The sequence below is a fragment of the Aquarana catesbeiana genome, linkage group LG01 (assembly GCF_042186555.1).
Source record: "Aquarana catesbeiana isolate 2022-GZ linkage group LG01, ASM4218655v1, whole genome shotgun sequence".
NCBI classification, from domain to species: Eukaryota; Metazoa; Chordata; class Amphibia; order Anura; family Ranidae; genus Aquarana; species Aquarana catesbeiana.
In genome coordinates, this window is record NC_133324.1 from 244345332 (window position 1) to 244358236 (window position 12905).

A 12905-nucleotide genomic window follows, 5' to 3' on the forward strand; every position below is an offset into this window, starting at 1 on the left:
GACGGACCAAATCCGGCGGACAATCCGATCGTGTGTGGGCTTCCCCGGACGTTCAGCGAACTTTTCCATTCGCAAATCTGACGGAATTTAGATTTGGAACTTGATTCAAATCTTTACGTCGTAACTCCGCATCACCCAGAAATCCGCTCGTCTGTATGCTAGTCTAACACAAATACCCACGCTAGGGCAGCTATTGGCTACTGGCTATCAACTTCCTTATTTTAGTCCGGTGTACGTCATCACGTAAGAATCCATCGGACTTTTGTGTGATCGTATGTAGGCAAGTCCGTTCATTAGAAAGTCCGTCAAAGTTGGTCGGACAGGCAGTCGGACTTTTGTAGACGAAAAGTCCGACCGTGTGTACGCCCCATTACTCTTCTGCGAAGGCTGACTATGTCTTTAGTGTGTGTGTGTGCGTGTGTGTCTACGGGATTGTTTCCTCAAACGTTTTCGGTATTTTTTGCATTTATTTAGCAAAAAAATGTATTTGGGTACAGTGTTGCATGACAGTGCAATTGCCAGTTAAAGTAGCACGGTGCTGAATAGCAAAAAATGCCCTGGTCATGGGGCAGGGGGGTGTAAAACCTTCCAGAGGTCAAGTGGTTAAAACGGGCGATACGCTTTAGAGCAGCTGTGGATTGCATATATTTTTTTCCAGTAGAATTAACAGCACAATTTATATATATATATATATATATATATATATATATATATATATATATATATATATATATATATATATACACACACTGACAGAAAATTATTTGCATATGTATCATTGTAAGTACAAAATCTATAGCTTAAAGTGCTGAAAATGGGGCCTTGAGAGTATAAATTAGAGTTTAAGGAAAAGAGATCCATACGGGTGAAAAATTGTGTTTGATACACGTAACACTAAATTTACACACACTTATAGCTGCACATTAACGCTGAATCTGTGCTTTTAAACATTTGATGCAAAACGCTTGCTATTAACCTTTAATAGCCAGACAGCATAATGCTCAAATTTTGTGTGACTGACTGCTTCAACATACTGCATGTATAGCTCACACCAGGAAGGAAAAATGACAGCAGTTCAACCAATAAAAAAAAGCTTGAAACAACCTTTTGAGTGACAGCATGCAGGAATTCCTCTCTCCCACAACTGGGCTTCTGTCACACAAAATTAGAGCAGCTGTGTTGGGCTGCACCCAAATAGCCATGCCATTCATTCGCAAGAGAGCTGTGAATAAACTACCCATCTTGGCAGCGAAGCAGATGCACGTGTAGTTTTCAGTGGATACTTGCTGCAAATTGGCATACTCGTAGTCCACTGACAGTTCCTCCCAGCTCTTCAACTGAAAGTCCATAAAAAGGTACAGGCAGAGAGCTGGAGCAAGAGTGTGCAGGAGCCTGACAATGCACCTTCATTCCACTGATTGCATATGTAATGCTTTACAGGCTCCTGTGGAAAAGAATAATTTTATTTTTTATTTTTTTTTTCTGAAAAAATTAGCATTTATTTTTTCCTAAAAGGCAAACTTGGTATCTTCAGTAACCACCGAGATTGAGCTCTTGATTACATCCTTTAAATCGTGAATAAACAAATTAAGAGCAATGGCCCTAAAACAGAGCCCTGGGGCACACCACTGAAAACTTTTGTCTATTAAGTTAATGGGTAATTTATCACTACTCTCTGGACCTTTTCATGTAACCAGTTTCCTATCCATGTACAGCAGACCCTATTTTTTAGAAGTAAACATTTATTAGGCACAGTATCAAATGCCTTATTGAAATCTAGAAAAGTTTTGTGGTATTTTTTTGTAAATTGGTGTACTACATTTGCTCTACGCTATTTAATTGGTACCGTTCCAGTCAGTAAAGGGTCTTTCGTACCTAGTTTTCAGTCACCTACAGAGGCACCTTTAGTAAAACTTCATTAATATTGCTGTCAAGACTATCCAACCTTTTTTGACTGTAAAAACTGAAGAGAAGGGGGTGTGGTCTGGACATGGCCGAGTAGAGATGTGCTTTAATAGAGCTCCTGACCGTCTTCTACCTACCCCGGCTATTACAGCGCAAAAAAAAACTCAGCCAGAAAGAAATTGGCCAAAAAGACTGCTAAGGCTCCCAAAGCCTCTCCTTTCCCCTCCTCATCGGGTGAGATCCAGCAACTTTTCAAGTTAAAACACCCGGAGCACAAGATGGAGACACGTGCAGCCTCGGAGAGCTCCAGGCCTCATACACTGCACCAGACTCTACCACATCGGAGACATACTCAGAACTACCGAATGAGTTCCTATCTGAACCGAGAAGATCGCCACACTGCTCACCTGCTACACACTGAGATCGCTCCTCCGAGCCCTCCCAACCAAAGTGGACATAGAGGCCCTTATCGGCTGTGTAGAGGCAGCACACCGGCAGGAACTTAGAGAGGTGCGGAAGGAGGTACAGGCACCATCGTCCAGACTGACCACGAGCGAAGCCTCCCTATCTACAATGGATCAAAGGGTGTCGGCGCTGGAAGCAGTACAAGACGAGCACACCGAGACAGCACTACAGCTCCATCTCGAAGATATGGAGGACCGGAGCCGAAAGAACAATCTTCGGTTCCACGGGCTACCGGAAGCCATGGGGACAGAAAACCTAGCAGCCACAGTGATTGATATCTTCAAGGGCATAACAGGCTTGGATCTGCCAGAGAGAGTGGAATTAGACCAGATACACAGAGCACTAGGACCCCGCTCGAGCGATCCTGCTAGACCCAGGGACATAATCTGCAGACTGCACCATTACATCCACAAAGAGACCATCATCTGTGGAGCCTGGGAAGCAGGGGAGATAGATTTTGACGGAGCTACACTAAAGATACTGCCAGATGTATCCAGAGCTACACTCCTGAAATGGGCCAAACTCTGACCATTGCTATAACTAGCCAGGAGGCTGGGTTTCACATACAGATGGGGATACCCTATTTTGGTCACATTTAAGAAAGAACATCGATCGTTCACTCTGTGAGCACCGGAATCCCTCCCTGTCCTATTTTCTTTTCTAGGAGCAATCCTCATAGATGTTCCGAATGGCGGAAAGACCATGTCCTTCCAAGCAAGAAGGCAACTTCAGACTGAGACCCAGAGGAGACAACCCCCGTGCCCGCCGACAGTCCCAGGAGGACCACGTGAGTCTTAAATTACACACACCAGTCAGCCCTCACTGTCTCTAAACTGGCCCCTGCACACCTGCATTGCAGAACTGAGATGCCTCGATACTCATGTAGTATCTCCCTGGCTTTAATAAACTGAACTCTTCCCTGAACTTGCACCCCGTGCCCCCCCTGAGTGATCACTTTAAAGGCTCCCTCTATGAGACAAGTTTTTTTTTTTTTTTGCCCGAAGACACCCCCCTGGCGATTTACGATCACCCCTATGACTAGCTCTGCCACACAGGACAAAGAAATGAGCAAGGGACTGAAAGAACTGGCACACCTTACCCCTACACCACAAACACGCTCTAGGAGGACTCTGAGCCTTCATTTATTACGCTGTTGTTAGGCCAGCATTGCTATAAGGAAACCGCATAGACATTGAAACAACTGCTCTAATGTCTGCATGTTATGTTAAAGGTTTGCACATCATACTAAGCATTTAAAACATACCGTCTCTTCACAACAGCATAGTGGGCAATTATAACTATTAAATATATAGCAAAACAAATAAGGGTGACCATACAGGGAGAAAAAAAAGTGCGAAAAGGTATGTCGGGCTCCTATTGAGACCTCCTGAGAGAAATGATGGGATAGTGTTATCCCATTTTATGAGACGGGTGAATAGGAAAAAACATGTATAGCAGGGATATGCAATTAGTGGACCTCCAGCTGTTGCAGAACTACAACTACCATGAGGCATAGCAAGACTCTGACAGCCACAAGCATGACACCCAGAGGCATGATGGGACTTGTAGTTTTGCAACAGCTGGAGGTCCGCTAATTGCATATCCCTGATATATAGCACAATCACACAAAACACGCAACGAGACTTTGACTAGGAAGCCTCTCCCTCACAAACAATAGAGGAATAACAACCATACAAAAAGTGGATCATACTAGCATAACATACAGAGGAGGGGAGCATGGCCGTGCATACCCAAAAGTGTATTGGCTCACTAGAAAGACACACTAATAATATACATGGGATGTTTTCTGTAGTTGAACCTGGGATGGACAATAGAGAACCCCCCACTAAAGACAGGGAACACCTGAGAGGATTAATATCCATACACCAGTACATCCAAGAAAAAGCAAACTCCAGGGAAGAATACGGTACTAACAGTAAAAGGACACCTATAGACAGACATATAAGGGGAACCTGCACATGGAGCAGCAACACAGGTCTCCTCAGAATAGCAGAGATGACTTTTGTAGATTGAGGGTTTTGACAGGACACAGCCAGTTATATGTTAAGTTAAATCTTCAAGATAAATGGTTGATAGCTGTATTATGGTTATGCTATGTTATGTGCATTACAGGTTTGATGTATGGAATTAAGCTGGGGTGGGTGAAGTGGCTGGACACTCTACCGCTAGGCCCTGACCAACCTCCTCCCCCCGTAGGATAGCATACTCCCCCGACCAGTCGGGAGTGGTATGCTCATGTAAGTTTATTAATTGAAATAACAGAAATACTGGGTACTACATCCAGAATTGATCACTCTAGATCTATAACTACTCTTAACTACTTACTCTTTCTCTTCCTCTTAATTTCTTCTCCCTACTCTCCCCCTACGGCTTCATCCCTCTTCTGACCCTTCCCCACCTACCCACAGGTGACATGGTGACAGACAATATTAGAATTTTTTCCCTAAATGCGAGGGGCTTTAATGTACCCGAAAAAAAGACGTATGCTACTGAATGAGTTGAGACATTCACACGCTGATGTGGCTTTCATACAAGAAACTCACTTTAAAAACAACAAGCTTCCACTTCTTCAAAATAAAATTTACCTCCTGACCTATCATTCCCCTAACCCAAAAAACAAATCAAGAGGAGTATCCATTCTGATTTCCAATAAACTCCCCTGGAAATACCAAGACTCTATCAAAGACCCCATGGGACGATTTATTTTCCTGAGGGGATCGATAGGTGAACCTAAGGTGATGGCAACTATATATGCTCCTAATGAACGTCAAGATGCATTTCTCCGTGTCACCCTGGAGAAACTATCAGAGTTCTCGGAAGGACAGTTGATCCTGGGAGGGGACTTCAATATCCCATTGATCCCCTCAGAGGATACCTCCTCCAGCTCATCATCGATCCAGTCGGGACACTTGAAAAGACCCACAGATTCAATCATCAAAGCCCAATTAATAGATGTGTGGCGCTTGCAACATTCTGGCGAACGCGACTACACATTCTATTCCTCTCCACACAAAATCTATACTAGAATAGATTATTTTCTAGTTCCCCATGATCAACTCCAAGCAGTTAAAGATACCTCGATCGGTCACATAACGTGGTCAGATCATGCCCCCATCCTTTTGACTTACAGGCTCTCCGAGATCCCCTCTTTCATAGCTCGCTTCTGGCGCCTGAATGAAAGCCTCCTGCAGACACCAGAGGTCTGACCTATCCAAAGAAATGAAACATTTCCAAACGAACGATCAACTAGATTGCGACCCGGGCACCTTATGGGAAGCACACAAAACGGTCATTAGAGGAGTGCTTATCAAACATGGTGAGAACGTAATGAACAATTATCCTTACTCCATAAACTTGCCGATATCAAATATAAACACAAACATGATCCCTCTCCCACTCTTGAACTGGAACTCGGTACACAAGCAGACAGATTACTGATCTGTTACAATACAGGGCGAAGTCAGCACTACAATTTTTCCGTAAAACAAATTATGAATCAGGAAACAAATGTGGGAAATACCTAGCGAAAATGGTCCGAGAACACAAATTATCCACGTATATCTCCCAAATAATAAACCCTAAAGGTCAGATAGCAGTATTACCCACACACATCACAAGGGAGTTTATAGATTATTATACCTCACTGTATAACCTACCAAATAAGTCACCACCACAAAACATCATAGTTGAATATATCACATCTTCCCAACTCCCTTCTCTGTCACCTGAAGTGAGAACAGAACTAGATTCCCCACCTTAGAGGAAATCCAACAGGCCATAGGATCGATGAAACCTGGTAAAGCCCCGGGCCCAAATGGCTATACCATACAGTACTACAAAACACTCCTCCCGATCCTGAGTCCATACATGATTACATTTTTCAATGCAGCTAGTACAGATGTGAGCTTCCCCAGAGATTCCCTAAGGGCGCATATATCAGTAATCCATAAAGAAGGAAAAGACCCCACATCATGCAGTAGCTATAGACCAATATCATTACTGAATGTGGATCTCAAATTTATTCAATAAAATCTTGGCTACCCATCTGGCTCAGCATCTCAAGCAGTTAATTCATCTAGATCAAGTGGGATTCATCCCATGCAGAGAAGCTAGGGACAACACCACTAAAGTGTTGAACCTTCTTCATATAACGTATTTCACAAAGAAACCATGCGTCCTAATTTATACGGATGCTGAAAAAGCGTTTGATAGGGTAAATTGGACATTCATGTTTTCGGTACTCCCACATATTGGTCTGGGGGAGGTGATGCAGAGATGGATAGCTAGGATTTACTCTAACCCGACAGCCCAGGTAAAAGCGAACAGCACTCTGTCCGACCCGTTGCTCATCGGCAACGGGACACGACAGGGATGTCCACTATCCCCGCTCCTGTTCGCTCTATCATTAGAGCCATTTTTATGTAAAATCAGACTGAACCCTGACATGCAAGGTATACGGTGCGGTGACACTCAACACAAGATCTCCGCCTACGCGGTCGATATGCTCTTCACTTTGACGAGCCCCATAATATCAATACGGAACTTTCTACGGGAATTTGACACATACGGGAAATTATCGCACCTCAGAATCAACTTCTCTAAATCTGAAGCTTTGGGAATAGCACTGCCCCCACACTATTTACCAAATTTGTTTCAAATGGACAAAATCACATCTAAAATACTTAGGCACCCACATCCCACCAGACTTGTCTCGTATCTTTGAACATAACGTCCCCCTCTGCTGACCACGACCCGAATATTACTAGATAAATGGAATACGGGCTTACAATCCTGGTTCGGCAGATGCAACCTCCTAAAAATGAGTATCCTGCCTAAGTACTTATATCTCTTACAAGCCCTACCCATCAAGATTCCGCCCTCGTATTTTCGTCAAGTACAAGCACTATTTACGCGTTTTGTATGGGCTTGTAAGAAACCCTGCCTCCCTTGTTCTCAATTATATCTGCCAAAACAATTCAGTGGACTGTCTAACTATATCTATGTATATATGACTGGTGTTACCCAATGTACGTACATATTACCAAACGGTACACTTGGGCAGGATAATCAATTGGAGGCGGCATTCGACGAATAAACTCTGGGTTCAGATAGAACAAGCCCAAACAGATATCCCTTTCAGGAGTGCACTATGGTGCTACGAATCTCTCCCCAAACAATTAAAATCCCTCCCATTTATAGGGAACACACACTCACAGAGCACGCAAGCTGCAAACTTGACATCCCTTACAACGAAGGAATCGCCATTGATGCCAATTATAGGACATCCCAGTTTTTCACAAGGACTCCTACTGACAGAATACAAAAACTTAAGATCTCTAAACTTAGAAAATGCTGCTAAATTTGTAGTTACAGGACGATGGTCATCTATGTCAGAGTTAACAAAAGACTCCAGCTTATTTCAATTACCCTGTTGGAGTGCAGCGAAAATTCATCATTTCCTACACACCATTCCAAACCACCAAAAGTTCACACGACCGCTAACTACCTATGAGGAATACTGTTCAGGCACTGATCACCTCCCACAGGTCCTCTTCAAAGCGTACTCACTATTAAACTCACCCCAGGAACAACCATGTCTACCGGGTATAGTAAAATGGGAATCAGAACTACACCGCGCATTCACCCCAAAACAGAAAGAAAACATTGTCAATCGTCAATATGCACAAAAATACAAGAGACTCATTTTAAAGTACTCCATAGGTGGTATCTCACACCCAGTAGACTACACACAATCTTCCCTGAAACATCAGATCTCTGCTGGAGATGTCAAAAAGAAAAGGGAACGATGCTAAACATTTTCTGGACTTGCCCAAAATTATCAAATTTCTGGGAAACTGTTCACAAGGTCACCCAGGGACTCACTGAGCGGGAGATACCATTAGACCCAGCGTTCGCATGCATCGGACATACCGTCTAAAGCTTACAAGAAATCCATCATAAGACACCTACTTAATGCTGCTATATCTTGTATCCCTCTCTTGTGGGAACAACAACACCCCCCGACAATATCGACATGGTTAGAGAAAATAGAAGATATTAAAAGACTTAATTCTCACAACGCAAGATAAACAGGAGACATACACCAAAACCTGTGGACCTTGGAATCTATATACATTCTCAGACGAAGGAAAGGCCCTCTTTGGATCATAAACACCAAAACATGATCTGCAGAACAGATCTCATGTCATACTGCCCTCCCCCTCCCTACCCCCCCTTTCCTCCCCCCTTTTTTTCCCCCTCCTACTTCTTTCTGGTCCCTCAGGCCAGGTACTGCTTCTTAACTCCTTTTTCTCTTGCAGCTTTTAAAATATGTGGTAAAAGGAAAAAGGTAGATTGGGTGACCTAAGGTCAGGATACAAAGTGGATTAACTGAATGTTACACAAGTATGGAAAATTAAGAAATGTACCTACTGTAAATTCTGTATACCAACTCTTAAGTTAAGTTGTAAACACCCATCGAGCACTTTGATATACTATGGTTTTGAATTTAAGAGTATATATTTATTATTGATTACCAGTTATCTCTGTATTACCTGGGTTCCACCCCTTCGTGGAGTTTAATAAAAGCTATATTTGCAAAAAAAAAAAAAAACTGAAGAGAAAAAAATTAATACATCTGCCTTTTCCCTGTCAGCTATGACCAGTTTCCTGTGTTTCTGTTATGGGGCCTAGCTGTTCTTTCCTAACCTTTTTACTAATTATGTGTAGCGATGACCTCCGAAAGAGCTGCTGGAAATTAGTCCTCTGTGCCTGTTCAAAGGCTGCCCATCCAGTTCCAGTAGTACATCGAAACTCGGGCTCCGGTCTTTTTATGGTTTATTGCAGTCCTGAGCCAAAAATGCAGGGATGAGGGTGTAGGATAACCTAGCCACATGAAAAACAGGACAGCTTCCGAAAAAAAATTCCCAGTGCTATTAGGCTTTTTTTTTTTTTTTTTTTTAAGCTACAAATACGTGCTGCAGGTGAAAGGCGATACCTTTCCAGCCCAGCTTCAACAGGTAACTTTCCTCAAGCCCCTAGCACATATCACCTGCTGAGGCCTGGTAGTAGCGTCCCTGAAACAAAGAGCCCTCCTCCCAGGAGAAGCCCTAAGGGAGAGAGAGTGTGTCTGATCAGTTCCTCACAAATATTTATCTTCTCCTTTTAGTCATACCTTCTGAGCCTCCCAGGGAGTGACTGAGTAAAATGAATATTCATAACTCTAGTGGCTGATCATCCCACACTATCACTGGAACCAACAGGCAGGGGTAATCAGCCACCAGGTTCAGGGGAAAAACGTGCAATATTTAAAAAAAAAAAAAAAAAAAAAAATGCATCTTAGCTGGCTAAAGCTCAGCCACAACACGAAATTTAGTCCAAGGCAGTGGTGCTATTCTCCCCTTAAAAAATCTGCAAAAAAACAAATGCTTTTGCTCCTAATTCAATTGAATAGATAGAGATAAACTACTAACAGATACAACAGTATATGTGACATTTCACACTAATAAAACAACTTTGGAGTAGTGCAGTAGACGCTGTTACAAGGTGAGAGCAGCCATACAGTGACAGATACTCTTGCAAGAGCAACATTCCATCACAGGTAAGTCCCTACCACTGTTTAACTGCTTGCCGACCAGCTGCCGTTATTATACTGCGGCAGGTTGACATGGCTGCGCGAATCGCCGTTGGGTCTACGGCAGCTGCCTTAAGAGCTATAGGGGTCGTGGGCGACCCACGATTGCTCCTCAGAGACCGAACCGGGAACGGTCAATGTAAACAGACAGATCACCGCTCTTTCAGGGAAGTAGCGAGATCAGGCGCCTGTTCCTAGTAATCGGGCAGTGCGTCCCCTGGTAGTATCCGGTTTTAGGTAGAATCTCTTGCAAATTTAGAAGCAGGTTGTTTCCTACATTAGGCTAAGTTATAGTCCTCAAAAAATGGTAGCAAATAGTGGTGAAAGCCTGAGACAGTTTTTCACTTGTAATAATGAAGACCACGAACCTGAACCATTTTCTCCTTTGCATCAAAAATGTTGAAAGTCCACTCCTGATCTCTTGAGAGATGAACCTTCCCGGGTTTCAGCTCTTCCTACAGCCAAGAAAATTCTCTCAAAACATAGTAGAGCCCTATTTCCAGCATGGCTTTACTACACCTACGTACGCCCACACCCCTTTCTCATACCAAGCCTTCCAGTGTTCCTCAATCCCCCCTCCGTTTGGGCACATATGGGTACTCCTACCCTTATTGTACAGCAACACTTTTGTTGCACTGCATTCTGAACAAACAGGGTAACTCTGTCACCTTCTCTTTTCATGGTGGAACACAGAAATCAGGGGTTTTCTTGATCAGTTCACTATGTGAACAATTTGAACTACAGTCTGGTTTAGAGTGTGTAGTGGGGAAAGCTCTAGCATATGCTGTCCATAGGTCTCATCCAGGTGCAGTGTCTTAGCACTCTCTAAACACGAGGTAGCAACTTCTTTCTGTTCCACTTGGTCTGGCTCACAGTCCAGTTCTTCCTCCTCCACAATGTCCCCCCAGGCACACTCAGGACAGGACACTTCTGGGGGGCATGGTCTGACTATGGAGGAGTGAGGACGTGCTGTGCCTGAGCTCCGTCTGGTCTGCAGCACTATCAGCAGCTACAGGAGCGATTTACTCCCCATTCTTCGCCCAGGGCATATCACAACGGTGGCGAGCATCTTCACAGCCCACAATAACTCCCCCGCAAGGTCAGGGTTAGTTGGAATCTTTCCTCTCCGGCACCCCTCGCCTGCAGAAGGGGAAATCCAAGATGGTGCCGGAACGAACGGCCCCACAGCAGCACCACGAGGCTCAGCCTGCAATGCCAGTGCTGTCTCCTATCCCTTCTCCCAGGGTTGTAAGTGACTCCATCCCCCCGCTCCACCTCATCACAGGATCAGGGCACCGAGATAGCAGACCTGGCAGGAGACAGGGACATAAGACAGCACCTGTGGTCTCTACCCACAAAAGAGGACTTATGGGCCGTACACACGATCGGATTTTCCGACGGGAAATGTTCGATGTGAGCTTGTTGTCAGAAATTCCGACCGTGTGTATGCTCCATCGGAATTTCCAACAACAACTGTTTGAGAGCAGGTTCTCAAATTTTCCGACAAGAAGACTTTGTTGTCGGAAATTCCGAGCGTGTGTACACAATTCCGACGCACAAAAGTCCACGCATGCTCGGAATCAAGCAGAAGAGCCGCACTGGCTATTGAACTTCATTTTTCTCGGGTCGTCGTACGTGTTGCACGTCACCACATTCTTGACGTTCGGAATTTCCGACAACATTTGTGTGACCGTGTGTATGCAAGACAAGTTTGAGCCAACATCCGTCGGGAAAAAAATCCACGGTTTTGTTGTCGGAATGTCCGATCACGTGTACATAGCACTGAACTGGCTTTTAAGCAGGATATTGAGCAATTGAAAACAGACACTACTGAGCTAGAACACAGCCTAGAGACTTTGGAACAAAAATTTGATGATACTGTGCCCGCCATCTCTCAGCTTAGAGAGCAGTCTTTGGCACAGGAGGGCCTCTATTTGGTGACCATGAGCAAACTAGATGACATGGAAAACCGTAGTAGGCGAGCGAATATTCGCATATGCGGCCTACCGGAACACACCGCACCCAAGGACATTATACCTACGCTGCAGGGGGTGTTACATGAAATCTTGAATCTACCATCCTCGGCCCTGATCGAGATACAGGGCCCACAGGGCACTTAGGCCCAGCAGATGGCCCAGAGAAATCCAGGGATATTATTTGCAAACTCCGCAAATATACTCGTAAAGAACGCATCATGCAAAAGATGCGCAACAGACCGGTCTTTGACTTTGATGGAGCTCATCTGTCCTTTTACCAGGACCTCTCCAGATGCACCCTAATGCAGCCAAGGGCCCTGCACCCACTACTAGCGGAGATTCAGACGGCAGGCCCCACATACCATTCAGCCTCCAGGCGTCCAAAAATGGCCGATGGGCTCCCCCGCTTCCTGCACACCCTGGACCTTGACCCAGTTGACTTTCCAAATTGGCGTAATATTCCTGACATCCCGATCCCTCAGATGCCTCAGCTGTGGATCCCGGCAGCCAGCAGGCGACGATCTTGTGGCTGCAAACTGCAGACCGAGGGGCCTTCCCTGGGCCCTTCTGTAACCTGAGACTGACCATACCGCTGGTAAATTTATCTACAGTCCTTTGGAAGGACCACGACCACCTCCTCCCATGTACCGGCTTCCTAGACTGGGTAAAGAGCTACTGGACGCTTTACTGTAATCACAGACCCACACCATGGAAGATGCTGGAACTTTTGGTCCCTGCGATACTATCTAGCACTAAGTTGAACTCTCCTCTACATGCTGGAATGAAGGGCCTGTTACAGGGTTACACGTTTGGACGCTTTGTTTTGCACCTTTTATGGGTACATGTTAGAGTACCCCTTAATCGTCACCCTGTTCATTTGTTTCTGTCAGGGCTGGCTCAGCTGT